General features: G+C 41.6%; 1 protein-coding gene across 1 annotated transcript in view; it reads left to right on the plus strand.

The window, feature by feature from the left end:
* Window positions 1–14721, plus strand: part of LOC132710926 (1-phosphatidylinositol 4,5-bisphosphate phosphodiesterase zeta-1-like) — a 71013-nt gene that overhangs the window by 13309 nt on the left and 42983 nt on the right. The gene's annotated exons all lie outside the window — the stretch shown is intronic.

A 14721-nucleotide genomic window follows, 5' to 3' on the forward strand; every position in this document is an offset into this window, starting at 1 on the left:
AGAAGTAGCATTCCTGGTCATTCTCATATTCCTGATTTAGCAGCTATATTATGATTTTTTTTAAAAAATGTGCCTGCTACAGGAAACAGGCAGCAACCAGTTAGCTCCACTATATGTAATGATTTATACCTGCTGAATAAAATACGATTCAACTGATTATGAGGTATATCACAATTACACTCTGAGTGTGTTCCTGAAAAATTGTTACTTGGCCATAATGTTTTTCAATGGGAATGAAAGTAGGTCAGAAAAATCAACTGTTGCAATGGGAAATGTTGAGTTTTTCATCAATAGGATTGTTTTATACAAAGGCCCATGTGAAAATACAGCAGAATTAGAGAGCTTAGGTAAATAAAAAAAATATAGAGCTGTTTCCAATTCAATTCATAATTGGGAGCTTAGACACCGATTGGATTTCTTACCTTCATTGATTTTAGCGGGAAGACGTGCTTAGCACTCCGCCTGAAATCTCTATGACCTTTAAGGCTTGAAAGTGGCTCTGCTTAACTCCAGCTTTATTGAGCTTTTTCTGCTAATGATAAACAATGAAAAACGTGCATTCTGTCCATTTGAAAAAAAATAAAAATAAGTAGCTTACCGGGAAAGCGATGGCCTCCAATCTGCCGGTTTCCCTAGTTATTCTCTCCAACCTCACAGAATATTGGAAGGAAATTAGGTAAAGATTATGTGGGGTTTTGGGTGTCTGGGATAATTCCAAAAACAGAATGGGAACAGATTTGTTGATGGAGGAAGCTAAAAGGGAGAAGACTGAGTTTGAACATGGTCCAGATCAGTGGTGGGATTCAATTTTTTTTACTACCGGTTCTGTGGGCGTGGCATGGCTTGGTGGGTGTGGCTTGGTGGGCGTGGCAGGGGAAGGATACTATAAAATCTCCATTCCCTCCCCACTCCAGGGGAAGGATACTGTAAAATCTCCATTCCCTCCCCACTCCAGGGGAAGGATACTGTAAAATCTCCATTCCCTCCCCACTCCAGGGGAAGGATACTGTAAAATCTCCATTCCCTCCTGATCAGCTGGGACTCAGGAAGCAGAGAATAGATGGGGGCGGGGCCAGTCACATGTGGTATTTACCGCTACTGGTTCTCCAGAACTGGTCAGAATCTGCTGAATACCGCCCCTGGTCCAGATGTGTCTGTGGAAAATAACATCCTAGAAAAAACAATTCCCCAATCCAGGAACTTGGAATGCTGGTCTGTTTTAAGCTTTCTGCCCAGCACATCCTAATGCACAATAAGCACACAAAAACAACACGTTGTTTCATTAAAAGAATATACAGACACTTCCTATAGCCACTGTTAGTAAAAGGGTTGGAACAGGGCAGAAGTACAGAAGGTGTGTCTGTCATTGTTTCCCTACTTTGTTAAATTTCTCAAGAGTACTTTCAGACATGGTAGTAATTGTGGGGAAATGAACCTGGAATGCTATCCTGGATTTCTATCAAAATATTTAACTATAGAAAGATATGGCAACCCTACTCTAGGACCAATAAGACAAGTCTTTCTCACCTAATTCTCAGATCAAACTATAACATATAGAGTTTAAGAATGTCTCCTCAGGAAATTTCAAGGCACCTGAGATGATCTCACCGCAGCCAAACCAGAAAGAATAACATAGAATAACAGAGTTGGAAGCAGTGGTGGGATTCAAATAATTTAACAACCGGTTCTCTGCCCTAATGACCGGTTGGGAGGACGTGGCCATGGTGGGTGTGGCCAGGGGGTATGACAGGCAGCATAAAACGGGCGCAAAAACAGGCCGCAGGGGGAGTGCCTCACCCCCCATGCCCTGTTTTGAGCCTAGTAGGCCTCCCTGCAGCCTCCTGGGAGCAAAAACGGGCCGTGTGAGTGTGGCTGGAGCCGCACCCCCCCTCCGTGTCCCATTTTGGGCCTAGTAGGCCTTCCTGCACTTATTTGGGAGCCAAAACAGGACACGTGGGGACTCCTGGAAGGGGTGGGGCAGGGAGGGGCGGAGCCAGCCAGAAATTAAACAACCAGTTTGCCCAAACTGGCCCAAACTGGCTGAATCACACCACTGGTTGGAAGGGACCTTGGAAGTCTTCTAGTCCAACCCCCTGTCTGAGCAGGAGACCCTATACATTCCAGACAAGTGGTTGTCTGGTCTCTTTTTGAAAGCCTCCAGTGATGGAGCACTCACAACTTCTGGAGGCAAGCTGTTCCACTGATTAATTGTTCTAACTGTCAGGTTAGTTCTAGGTTAGATATCTCTGATTAGTTTCCACCCATGGCTTCTTGTCCTGCCCTCAGGTGCTTTGGAGAATAGGTTGTCCCCCTCTTCTTTGTGGCAACCTCTGAGATATTGGAAGACTGCTATCAGGTCACCCCTAGTCCTTTTCATTAAACTAGATCTAGTTTATCATCATAGTTCATCATCATGTATATTTTCAGTCCAAAAAGATAAGTCTAACTCCAAAAAGGAGTTAGATGACTAGCTTCCTTAGATAGCAAACTATAACATGTATCCCACTGTGATTCTATGGTGCTTTTTTATGGCGCTTTTATTATGGCTTTATCTTAATTTAATATATTATCTTGTATATTGTATTGTCTGTCTATATCTATCTATCTATCTATCTATCTATCTATCTATCTATCTATCTATCCGCGCGCGCACACACACACACACATGTATTAAAAGGTAAAGGTTTTCCTACCAGTTTTGTCTGATTAGGGCACGGTGCTCATCTCCATTTCTTGGCCAAAGGAGCTAATGTTTCTGTGGTCATGTGGCTCAGATGACTATACATCAAAGCACAGGAAACTCTGTTGCCTTCCCACTGAAGTGGTACCTATTTATCTACTTGCATTTGCATGCATTTGAACTGCTAGGTGGGCAGGAGCTGGGGCAAGTAATGGGAGCTCACGCCATTGCGCAGAGCTCGGGTCTCGAACCCGAGCTGTCAACTTTCCAGCTGACAAGCTCATCGTCTTTAATCACAGAGCCACTGCACCAGGGGTGAGTTCTACTTACCTTTACTACTAATTCGCAATGGGGCCGTGCGAGCGTGCTCGCTTCGCTCATGCCCGCTTCTGGGCATGCACAGAAGCTTCCTGATGATGTCGGGGTTTGGTGGGCAAAGCCTCCCGCCGGTTTTACTACCGGTTCTTGCGAACCGGTCCGAACCGGGGGCAACCCACCACTGCATTGCACCCCTACATATGTAAACGTTTACGTATACATATATGTATATTTATTTGATGATGCTTTATTTAAACTTATATTTGTGTATCAGTGATTGCATGACCTCTGTAGATTCTTCTTCTTGTGCCATATCTGTCATCGGACGTCGGCAATCATGTTGGCGATCCTATTTTTATCAGCAGCTGCACGAAAAAGTGCTGCTGAGTTTTGTAATGCCACACACTAAATAAATAAATAAATAAATAAATAAATAAATAAATAAATAAACAAACAAACAAACAAACAAACAAACAAACAAACAAACAAACAAACAAACGCCCTGCCTTCTTCCCTTTCCCTGGAGCAAGGCCAAATGGATGGTTTTAGGTAGACACGGGCTTCCTTCTTGGGTGGTGATTCCCAGTCAGCCTTCTCACTATGGATAGGCATCAATTGGCACCTGTTTCTTTTATTGCTGATTTCCTATTGTGGGACTTTGCAACTTGGAAAAAAAAAAGGACTGTGGGAATTTTTGTTTTGTTTTGTTTCAAAAGTAACGAATTCAATTGCCTGAAAAACTTTGAAAATCCCTGACCTAGATAACAACAACACACAAAAGAGAAATCCTCGTAAAAGGCATAAATTGCTGACTCCAGATGTGCAAAAATCCTAAATGAGATTAATTTCAACACTCCCCACCCCCTTTAGAACAGTGTTTGGCATAATTTACCATTTGCTTTAGCACACTCAGGTTTTCGAGTTTTATCAGCTCTGAAAGTCCTTATAACTGCTGCTGCTCATGCTAGCAGTTGCAAGCGCTCCTATAAAGTAAGTAATGTTGTGCAGCCTTTCCCAACTGAATACATTTCAAATATGTGGAGTTATACCCCAGGGGTGAAATCCAGCAGGTTCTGACAGGTTCTGGAGAACCGGTAGCAGAAATTTTGGACAGTTCGGATAACCGGTAGTGGAAATTTGAGTAGTTCGAAGAACTGGTAGTGGAAATTTTGGGCAGTTTGGAGAACTGGTAGCGGAAATTTTGAGTAGTTCAGAGAACCGGCAAATGCCACCTCTGGCTGGCCCCAGAGTGGAGTGGGAATGGAGATTTTGCAATATCCTTCCCCCTGGAGTAGGGAGGGAATGGGGATTTTGCAGTATCCTTCCCTTGCCACGCCCACCAAGCCACACCCACAGAACCGGTAGAATGAATTTATCAGATTTGGTACCCATAATTGAAAATATATTCCCCTCGCACATATGTGCTAGTCGTTCCCGATTCTAGGGGGCGGTGCTCATCTCCATTTCAAAGCCGAAGAGCCAACGCTGTCCGAAGACGTCACCATGATCATGTGGCCGGCATGACTAAACGCCAAAGGCGCACGGAGCACTGTTACCTTCTCACCAAAGGTTGTCCCTATTTTTCTACTTGCATTTTTTACGTGCTTTCAAACTGCTAGTTTGGCAGAAGCTGGGACAAGTAACGGGAACTCATCCCGTTTCACGGCACTAGGGATTCGAACCGCTGAACTGCTGACCTTACGATCGACAGGCTCAGCGCCTTAGCCACTGAGCCACCGCATCCCCATTATTATGAAAATAACTGTTGTTATTATTATTTACCAAAATACTTCGCCTGACTTTCTTTTTAAGGGATATATTATCAAGAGCGGAAAATCAAGTTAAGAGGTTTAAAGTTTGCCCACAGACCAATCTCACCACTTCGGCTTTCAGGTTTGAACGGAAGGTAGAGAAACGTTGCCTCACTTCAACTTTTCTTTTAAAGGACTTTCTTCCTTAGAAATCAATGGCAGGAACTCCATTAGGTTTAAATGAAGTGAGGTTTCTTTATCAGTGCAGGAATGGATGGGAGGCTATGGAATGCAGCTGGTTTGGGGATTTTTAACAGATATTAAACTATTAAGGGAAAAAAGGACCTAGGGTAAAACATACCTATTTTTGAGGCTGGCAGGTTGCTGAGATTAAATTGGGTGCCTATCATGTGTCAAATCATGGGCGCTTCTCCTTTTGTCTTATTGCTATAGGAATCTAATCATTGTGATTTATGATCTTGTTTAAACCCAAGCAACTATATTTTCTTCGGGGATCCATGCTTATTCAAATATTGGCTTAGAGCAATGCGTGAATCTAGTTTCTGAAGTCTAACACCTTAATTGACAATTGTATTGATGTTTCCAGAGTTTGCTGAGCTGAGCTGAGATCAAAAGATGTCTGGTAGCATCTTTTCAGAGTAACTATTTTTAGGAAGAGATATAAGCTTTGGGGGAGCAGGGAGAGCTGCTGTGATGTTGTGGTTGAAACTGATATAGGATTTACAGTAGTGGCCAAAATTGTGGAAACCTTTTGGGAAAAGTGTATTTTTGAGGATTGATGGCTAATAACACCACTTCTTTTTTTGGAGTTTCTAGATAATCATATTCCACTGCTGGAATGGCCTGGGAATAGCCCAGACCTTAACCCAATTGAAAATCTACGGAGCCGTCTAAAGAAACTTGTTAGTCAGAAGCGACCCAGCAATAAAACCCAGTTAATAGAAGCAATCATTCAATCTTGGTTTCACATGATAACAGCTGCAGAACTAAAAGACTTGGTTCACTCCATGGGAAGATGCTGTAAGGCCGTAATTCATGCTAAAGGTTACTCAACTAAGTATTAACTGACATGATAATTTTTGTATATCTCATTTTTTCTATGGTGATAATTTTTGTATATCTTGTTTTTTCTACGTATTTCACTTTTCTTCTTTATATTGTAACTGCTATTCTAATAGCAAATCCCTCATAAAAGTTATTGCATTACATTCTTGATTAAATTATCTTTCCATTGATATATAATTTTATGGTATTACTCCAAAAGAAAAGTGGTGTTATTAGCTAGTTTTAGAAAATACACCATTCCTAAAATGGCTATTAAAATAAACACTTTTCTGGGTTCACATGTTAGAATTAAACTAATTCAAACATAGCAAATTCATACCATCCTGGGAGGATAATATTTCCCAGAGATTTGTATTTGTATTTTTTTACTTTCAGCAAATTGCTAAAGTCCTGTTTGTCCTTTCAGGCTTAGGGCTAGGAGGGTGGTGGAGTCCCTTTGAAGTGATTTTTGCGGTTTGTGTTTTTGATTCTGTCTTCTAGTCACTTTCTTTTTTTTCTTTTCCTTGATATGCTTTATTTTAATTGTTTTATCTGTAAGCCACCAGGGTTGCTATGGAATTGGATAGCCTTGAAATTGAAATAAATTTTTTAAAAAGCATGCTAGGCTACCTAAAAAGGAAATCGGTATTAGATAAATCAAACTTTATATGTTGTGCGAATGGAAGGGCGACTGTGTGACAGAGATAGCACAATCTCTTTGTCTGTAGAAGCTTTCTGCCCTCACAGGGCCAAAGGCAAGAGAGAGGTTGTGGCATGAGTCTTTATCAGTTGTCCTTCTGGCTGTTTTTCATCTGTCCTATTGTTCGGTGAATCGTTGTGTTTAAGAAACAGCAGAAAACACCCTACCTCTTTCTCTCTCTCTCTCGTTTGTGCTTTCCTCTGTACAAGATGTAGTTTGCGTGGAAGGACTCTTCCATTGTCTTTTATTTTTAACGCAATGAATGAATGCCTTCTAGCATTCAGAATAACAAGGTTGGAAGGCATCTTGGAGGTCTTATAGTCCAACCCCCTGCTCAAGCAGGAAACCCAATACCATTTCAGACAAATGGTTGCTTGTTTCCTTGTTCAGTTTCCATCCATTGCTTCTTGTCCTGCCTTTGGGTTCTTTGGAGAATAGGTTGACTCCCTCTTCCTTGTGGCAGCCCCTGAGATATTGGAACACTGCTATCATGTCTCCCCTAGTCCTTCTTTTCATTAAATTAGACATACCCAGTTCCTGCAACCGTTCTTCATATGTTTTAGCCTCCGGTCCCCTAATCATCTTTGTTGCTCTTCTCTGCACTCTTTCTAGAGTCTCCGCCAGAGGTGGGTTTCAGTAGGTTCTGACTAGTTCTGGAGAACCGGTAGCGGAAATTTTGAGTGGTTCGGAGAACCAGTAGTAAAAATTCTGACTGGCGCCGCCCCCATCTATTCTCTGCCTCCCAAGTCCCAGCTGATCGGGAGGAAATGGGGATTTTGCAATAACCTTCCCTTGGATTGAGGAGGAATGGAGATTTTACAGTATCCTTCCCCTGGAGTGGGGTGGGAATGGAGATTTTACAGTATCCTTCCCCTGGAGTGCGGCGGGAACGGAGATTTTACAATATCCTTCCCCTGCCATGCCCACCAAACTATGCCATGCCCATCAAGCCACACCCACAGAACCGGTAGTAAAAGACCACTGGTCTCCACATCTTTCTTTTGTGTTGTGGTACCAAAACTGGATGCAATATTCATCCAGTTTTACCAAGGCATTATAAATACATGATCTTGATTCTACCCCTCTGTAATTGCAGCCTAGAACTGTGTTGGCTTTTTTGGCAGCTGCAGCACAGTGCTGGTGCCTATTTAAGTGATTGACCTATAGGATTCCAAGATCCTTCTCACCGTTATTATTATTGTGCCAGGTATCACCTATTCTATACCTGTGCATTTGGCTTTTCTTGCCAAATGTAGAACCTTACTTTTCTCACCACTGAATTTCATTTTGTTAGATAAGGTCCAGTGTTCAAGTCTATCAAGATCCTCCTGAATCTTGAGTCTATCTTCTGGAGTGTTGGCTATTCCTGCTAGCTTGGTATCATCTTCAGATTTGATGAGTTCCCCTTCTATTCCCTCATCTAAATCATTTATGAAGATATTGAAGAGTTCTGGGTCTAAGACAGATTCAGCGATAGTTGGGATGAGGCATCTTCTGCATCCAAGACAACTGGATTATAAATATTTCCTTTTTAAGTGGGTAAATAGTAAAGAGATGCACTTCAAGGTTGGACTGTTGGATCCTGAGTGTTCTTTGTGCGGTGTTGTTTTCTTGCAGATGTTTCAACATTTGGCTAGGTAACAGTATCAGGGCAGAGGACAGTGTCCCTGTCTATCTTGGTTGGCGTATGGTTTCTTCTCTGATAGTTCCTTGTTTATCGGCTTGGTTGTTTCTTCTGCTTAATGGGACTTTGACTACTAGGAATGTTCTGCTTCCACATAAGCATGAAACAGCACCAGCTAAACAATATTGCCTAAGCTAGAAATGAACTATCTGCAGGAAAACAAGCAAGTTCGGAGAACTGAAACAGTGCTGCTTAATTACTTGATCATCTTTTACCATTCAGCATTTGCTCAGGGGCACATTTTTAATAAGAACTCCTGCTGAATTCAATTCTCCAATGCTGATCTTTAACTGCCCAGGTTATTCAAGTTCTTACAAGTGCAATGGATGAAATTGGACTCTAGGCAGCTTTGTCTTTTAGGGCTCCCATTCCCCTTGATCCCTGCACACATGATTGGTAGGAGACCTCTTCAAGAATTCAGCCAGTTCTAAGATGGCTTTGCAAGGAAGATGGAAACGGGATATTACTGCAGAAGCAGAGGGAGATAAGCGTTAGAACTGTGTAATGCTCCAGATTAGCGGTACGAATGAAGCACTATACATAGGGGTGAAATCCAGCAGGTTCTGACAGGTTCTGGAGAACCGGTAGCGGAAATTCTGACAGGTTCTGGAGAACCGGTAGCGGAAATTCTGAGCAGTTCGGAGAACCGGTAGCGGAAATTTTGAGTAGTTTGGAGAACCGGCAAATACCACCTCTGGCTGGCCCCAGAATGGGGTGGGAATGGGGATTTTGCAGTATCCTTTCCCTGGAGTGGGGTGGAAATGGAGATTTTGCAGTATCCTTCCTCTGCCATAGCCACACCATGCCCACCAAGCCACACCCACAGAACCGGTAGTAAAAAAAAAAAAAGGATTTCACCACTGACTATACATACATATTTACATTATACTGCCCTGCAGGAAAAGACAAAGCTGCTTTAAAGAGCTACAGACAAATGTTATATTTGCATTTCCGGCAGATTCTGAAACAGCGTTTGAACTTGTGGCAAATTCCTGAAGCATTGCACAGCCCTAATAACCTAGATATAAAAGATATGTTTCTTGAGCAGTGCTTTTCTTTGCTGTCTTATTCTGTTAAAATATAGCAGGGAAGGTTAGTTTTTGTATCGAAGTACACGCTCCGAGCTCTCAGCTACATCCAGCCTAATTCTGAACCTTGGGCTCTGCGTGACTTGCAAACTGAGACACTTCTTTTCCTGCTGAGTAATGAGGTTTGTAGTGATTCTGCTTTCCTCAGTGTCTTAACTTTATTTATAGATAAAATAAATCTCTGCAATTGGGGTAATGAGTGGAACCCTGGATCGTAGCCCTGAATAAGTCAATATTCCATGTGACATACACTTTTATTATTACAAACTTAATCTAGCATCCAGAATATTCTAAGCCAGAGGTGGGCAACTATGGCCCTTTTATGACTTGTGGACTTCCATTCCCAGAATTCCTGAGCTAACATGGCTGGCTCAGGAATTCTGGGAGTTGAAGTCCACAAGTCATAAAAGGGCCATAGTTGCCCACCCCTCTTCTAAGCCTTTTGCAAAAATATTGGCTCAACGGTCCACGGCCAAGGAAGCTTCAAGAGACATGAATCAAAAGGAACTGGAGGCAATAAGGGTCATGAAAGTAAAAGGGCACTTGGGTTTAAAAGACAATTCTGGCTTCCAATATCATTTTGTAGCACAACTGTGTAACAGATGGAATCAATAAAAAAAAAGTTTTAAAAAGCAGGGGGAGGGACAGAGATAGAGAAGAGAAGTTTTCCCGTAATGGATGTAGCCCATGGTATTGAGACTATGTCTTTTGGTGTTACAAGCCAATTCATCACTTGCAGGCACAATTTATTTTCAAAGAGAGAAGAATAAAAAGGGGATGCATTTCAAAATGTATCTCAGTGAGAGAGAGAACACATACTAAGCTGGTTCAAGGAGCTGGAAGTGAAAAGCATAGAGATAAACAAACATTTTTTTTTTATTTATATGCCGTCCTTCTCCGGAGACTCAGGGCGGCTTACAAGGCATTAAGCAATAGCCTTCATACTTTTGTATATTTTATACAAAGTCAGCTTATTGCCCCCACAAACCAGGTCCTCATTTTACCTACCTTAGAAAGGATGGAAGGCTGAGTCAACCTTGAGCCTGGGTGAGATTTGAACTTGCAGTAATTGCAGGCAGCTGGAAGCTAAATACTACCTTTAACTGTAGCATTAGTCTGCTGCGCCACTCAGGCTTGAGCACAAGAAACAGATAAAAAATAATAATCTAGGTTGGAATATGGAAAGAAATTGCTTGAAGAAAAGGATAAAAAGTACCAAGATCAGTAAAACTATACATTAAAAAAAATATGAATCTGTGAATGCTTTGAAAATGGTTTTGAGGAGATGCTTCAGTACATATAGGAAGGCAAGAACAGCATCTCTTTAAAGCAGCAAACTTTGGGTGATGAATTCTAGAAAACCTAAAAAAGGTACTAGCTTTAAGAAATGTAAGAAATGTTTACTGATGCGAAATTGTTGAAAAGAAGACAATTGTAAAAATTTCTTTTAAAAAAAACCTTAATAATAATAATAATAATAATAATAATAATAATAATAATAAGTTGACTCTCTTAAATAAGTATGTCTTTGATGCAACTCATTAAATTCATTGATTTTTTCATTAAATGAATTTTAATCCTTAAAACAACCGCATCTTTCATGGGGCTCATTAAAGCAGCTGCCTGTTTATAGGTTTACCTGTCTTAAAGAGATGCTGTGTTTTTGCTCCCACGCATTTGGAACTGCTCCTTCTGAATAATTTTTGAAACACGTACAATCCTAAAAAAAAGAAAAAAGAAGAATAGAATAGAATAGAATAGAATAGAATAGAATAGAATAGAATAGAATAGAATAGAATAGAATTCTTTATTGGCCAAGTGTGATTGGACACACAAGGAATTTGTCTTGGTGCATAGAATAGAATAGAATAGAATAGAATAGAATAGAATAGAATAGAATAGAATAGAATGTTTTTTTATTGGCCAAATGTGATTGGACACACCAGGAATTTGTCTTTGGTGCATATGCTCTCAGTGTACATAAAAGAAAAGACACGCTCATCAAGAATCATAAGGTACAACCCTTAATAAAGAATGAGCTACTGTGTTTTCCCAAAAATAATGCCTTATATTTTTTTGAACCCCGAAATAAGTGCTTGACCTTATTTTTGGGGATGTCTTATTACTTTGGGGTGTGTGGAGCAAGATGGGGCTCCTCTTGCTGTCTTACCTGATTTCCAGCTCTGTCACCCTAACCCTAACCAGAGGAAATGGCGGGGACCGGCTGCACATGTGTTTAAATATTTTCGGGGAGGGCTTAATTTTGGAAAGGGCTTATTTTTTGGGGGGGGCTTATTTTAGCGCATGCGCTCAAAAGCCTGATTGGGCTTCTTATCAGGGGATGTCTTATTTTAGGGGAAACAGGGTAATTTTAGATTTGGCAGAAAGAGCTTTAGACAGAAGCAATGCAATTTTATCCAATTAAAACATATATATCATAGAAACTAAACACTTCCTATCTGGAAAGCTAGCTCAATTAATAATTTATTAGCCATTTATTAACTGTTAAAAATAATTATAAAGTTATTGCACTGTTGGCACACAGCATTCAGATTTAAAGGGGAGGAAAAAAAAGAAACTAAGAAACTACTCAGCCATGGACATCACTGAAAAAAAAAAGGCAAAAAAATCACATGGACCGAAGGGATGGCCCATGTCTCTTTTGGTCCTCCACTTCCCTGTGGGAACTACTCTTTGTTAAGCCCCATGTAGCCAGTCAAGAAGCAAGAAACACACAGACTTCAGAAAAGTCTCTTTAATGCTATTCAAGGGTAAATGGAAAACTGCATAAAGAAATCCCAGCATCATTTATCTTAATTAAGGCAGAATCTCTGAATGATTTGGAGCACTTCTCCTCATGTTTCTTCCCACTTGGTTTAAGTTCCATCTGACTCACCTTTAATCAGTTGATTATTTACCCACTACTCTCCTGTCCACTCTTTCCCAGCCTCAATACACTTTCTTACACTTAGAAGTGTAACACAGCAGAACAGAAGTAGTGAGGATGCCACATTAATCATCATTAGAAGAACTATTTTCACACTCTCTGCTCTGGGGCGGCTCCATTCTTGCCAACAACCTTTGCTTGTCCTAGAGCGGTGCCCAACTTGCGGCATCACGTTGTTGTCATGTGACATATCACGACTTTCCCCCCTTTCGCTAAACTGGGGGTGGGCATGGCCGGCACATGATGCATCCGGCCCACAGGCGGCGAGTTTGACACCCCTGTCCTAGAGCACTATCTCTAACCTACTTCCTATCTGGATGAACTCAGCTAACATTTCAGCATTCAGATCATCCCCATGTCTCTAAGTTGGGGAAAGTTATCTTGGTGCTGCAAAGAATTGCATGGCATGGGCCCGGGGTACTTGCAGGACCACCTTCTACCGGCCTCCCACCGACTAGTGCGCTCACATAGGGCTGCCCTCCTCTGGGTGCCGTCGGCCAGACAATGTCGGCTGGCGACCCCCAGGATGAGGGCGTTCTCTGTGGCCGCACCGACCCTCTGGAATGGGTTACCTACCGGGCTCCGGATGGCCCCTAACCTCCACACTTTCCGCACCGAGCTGAAGACATGGCTTTTTCAGCAAATTCCCTGATCTGTTGCGAGACTTTTTAATCGTTTGGGGATTTTTAAATTGATTAATTTTAGTATTGCATTGTTGTATTGTTTTTATCTTGTGAGCCGCCCCGAGTCCTATGGGAGAAGGGTGGCATATAAATTTTGAAAAATAAATAAATAAATAAATAAATAAATAAATAAATAAATAAATAAATAGAAAGATCACATTCTAGGTGTGCAGGAGATTCACACATTGCAAGGAAAAACTGCCCCTTATGTGACTGTCAGCATGTTGCATAAGTACAAGGGTGTCATCAAGGTACCGTCTATGAGCACCATCTTGATTTTTTTTTTACCACACCTTGTGGACACCTTTGTGAGGGTATCTTGTGGAACAAACCTGAGTGAAATAGTCAGTCAACTACCGCACCTTTTGCAATAGGGATGTTCTTTGATAACCTAGATCTATAATTCAAAGATATATCTGAGTCAGAAGACTATCTGAGCAGGGGCGGGTTTCAAAACCCATCGCTACTGGTTCACTTGTGGGCAGGTGTGCGCTTGTGCGCACGTGCAATGCTTCTGTGCATGTGCAGAAGTATCCGGGCGGGTGGGCGGAGCTTCCCATCTCTGCTGCTACCTGTTTTCCCAATCCGGGGTGAACTGGAGGCAACCCACCACTGTATCTGAGTCAGATGAAGAAGGATAAATGGTCCCATTACAAAAGTAAGAAAATAAGAGAGTGAAAAACTTTTTGACGTTGGCCCTGATAAGCTATGTCCACTAGTCTGAAAATGCTGTACCATTCAATCTCATTTTAGGGCCAACAACATTTCTATTCTTCTGTGTTGCAAGAGACAGTTATTAATGGTGGAACAACTCAGCTGGTTCACCCAACAAGCTAAACGACAACTTCAAATTATCAAACTCAAACTGCTGTGTTCACCAGCAATAACTGTAAGGGGGGACAATGATGGGAGAAGGATCATACCATTGCAATGTAACACTCGATTATGAACAAGCCAGAGTTATGTCACAACAGTGAGATGCTCTTTTCCTTGTTGGAACTAAAGCTTTGAATCCTCTGGGCATCTCTATTGTTTGGGTCACCTGCTATGCTGAAATAATCATGGTTCAATGTGATGGCTTGCTTCAGACAAGATATTAATGAAGTAACTGAGTTTCCCATAATAGGGAGAATCAAAACTACCCAGGATCAATTTAGATTTAGAGAAATATATTGAGAGAACCCAGGCACTACAGAGAAGAGTTACGTATTAATTTGGTGTTTCTCAACCTTAGCTACTTTAAGATGTGTGGACTTCAACTCCCAGAATTCCACAACCAGCATAACTGGGAGTTGAAGCCGAGATATCTTAAAGTTGCTAAATGTCAACTCGCAAAGCATCCCTAGTCTGTTCTCAAGCTGCCATAGGCAAGGGGGATGGGAAAACTGGTGAAGCAGCACAGCAGCCAAACACAAAAGCACATTCCAGACATATTTCTCTCAAGGCTGTCTCCCAGGGTTACCCACAGCGGCCGGAGGGGCGTGATCTCTACAACATGCGAAATTGCTCTGTTGACGAATGTGACTGATGACACACCCTGGGTGAGGGGGAAAACGGGGTCATGCCTGGGTCATAAATTATGTGGGGTCAGAGTTGGCTTCACTTGGAATGTGCCGACATGAAGCTCCTAATAAATAACTTTGAGAAACACCGTATAACTAATAGAGAACTTCCCTCAAAGTTTCAAAAAAATTATTGTGGTTGCCCCAAATGAGGAGCTTTGCTTTATACCACTACGACAAGCCTATGAAAGAACCATGCCTGTTTCCATGTCCATATTTGGTGAAACTAACTAGAATTTCTGC

The sequence above is a fragment of the Pantherophis guttatus genome, chromosome 7, assembly GCF_059756535.1.
Source record: "Pantherophis guttatus breed Tessera chromosome 7, ASM5975653v1, whole genome shotgun sequence".
Classification (NCBI taxonomy): Eukaryota; Metazoa; Chordata; class Lepidosauria; order Squamata; family Colubridae; genus Pantherophis; species Pantherophis guttatus.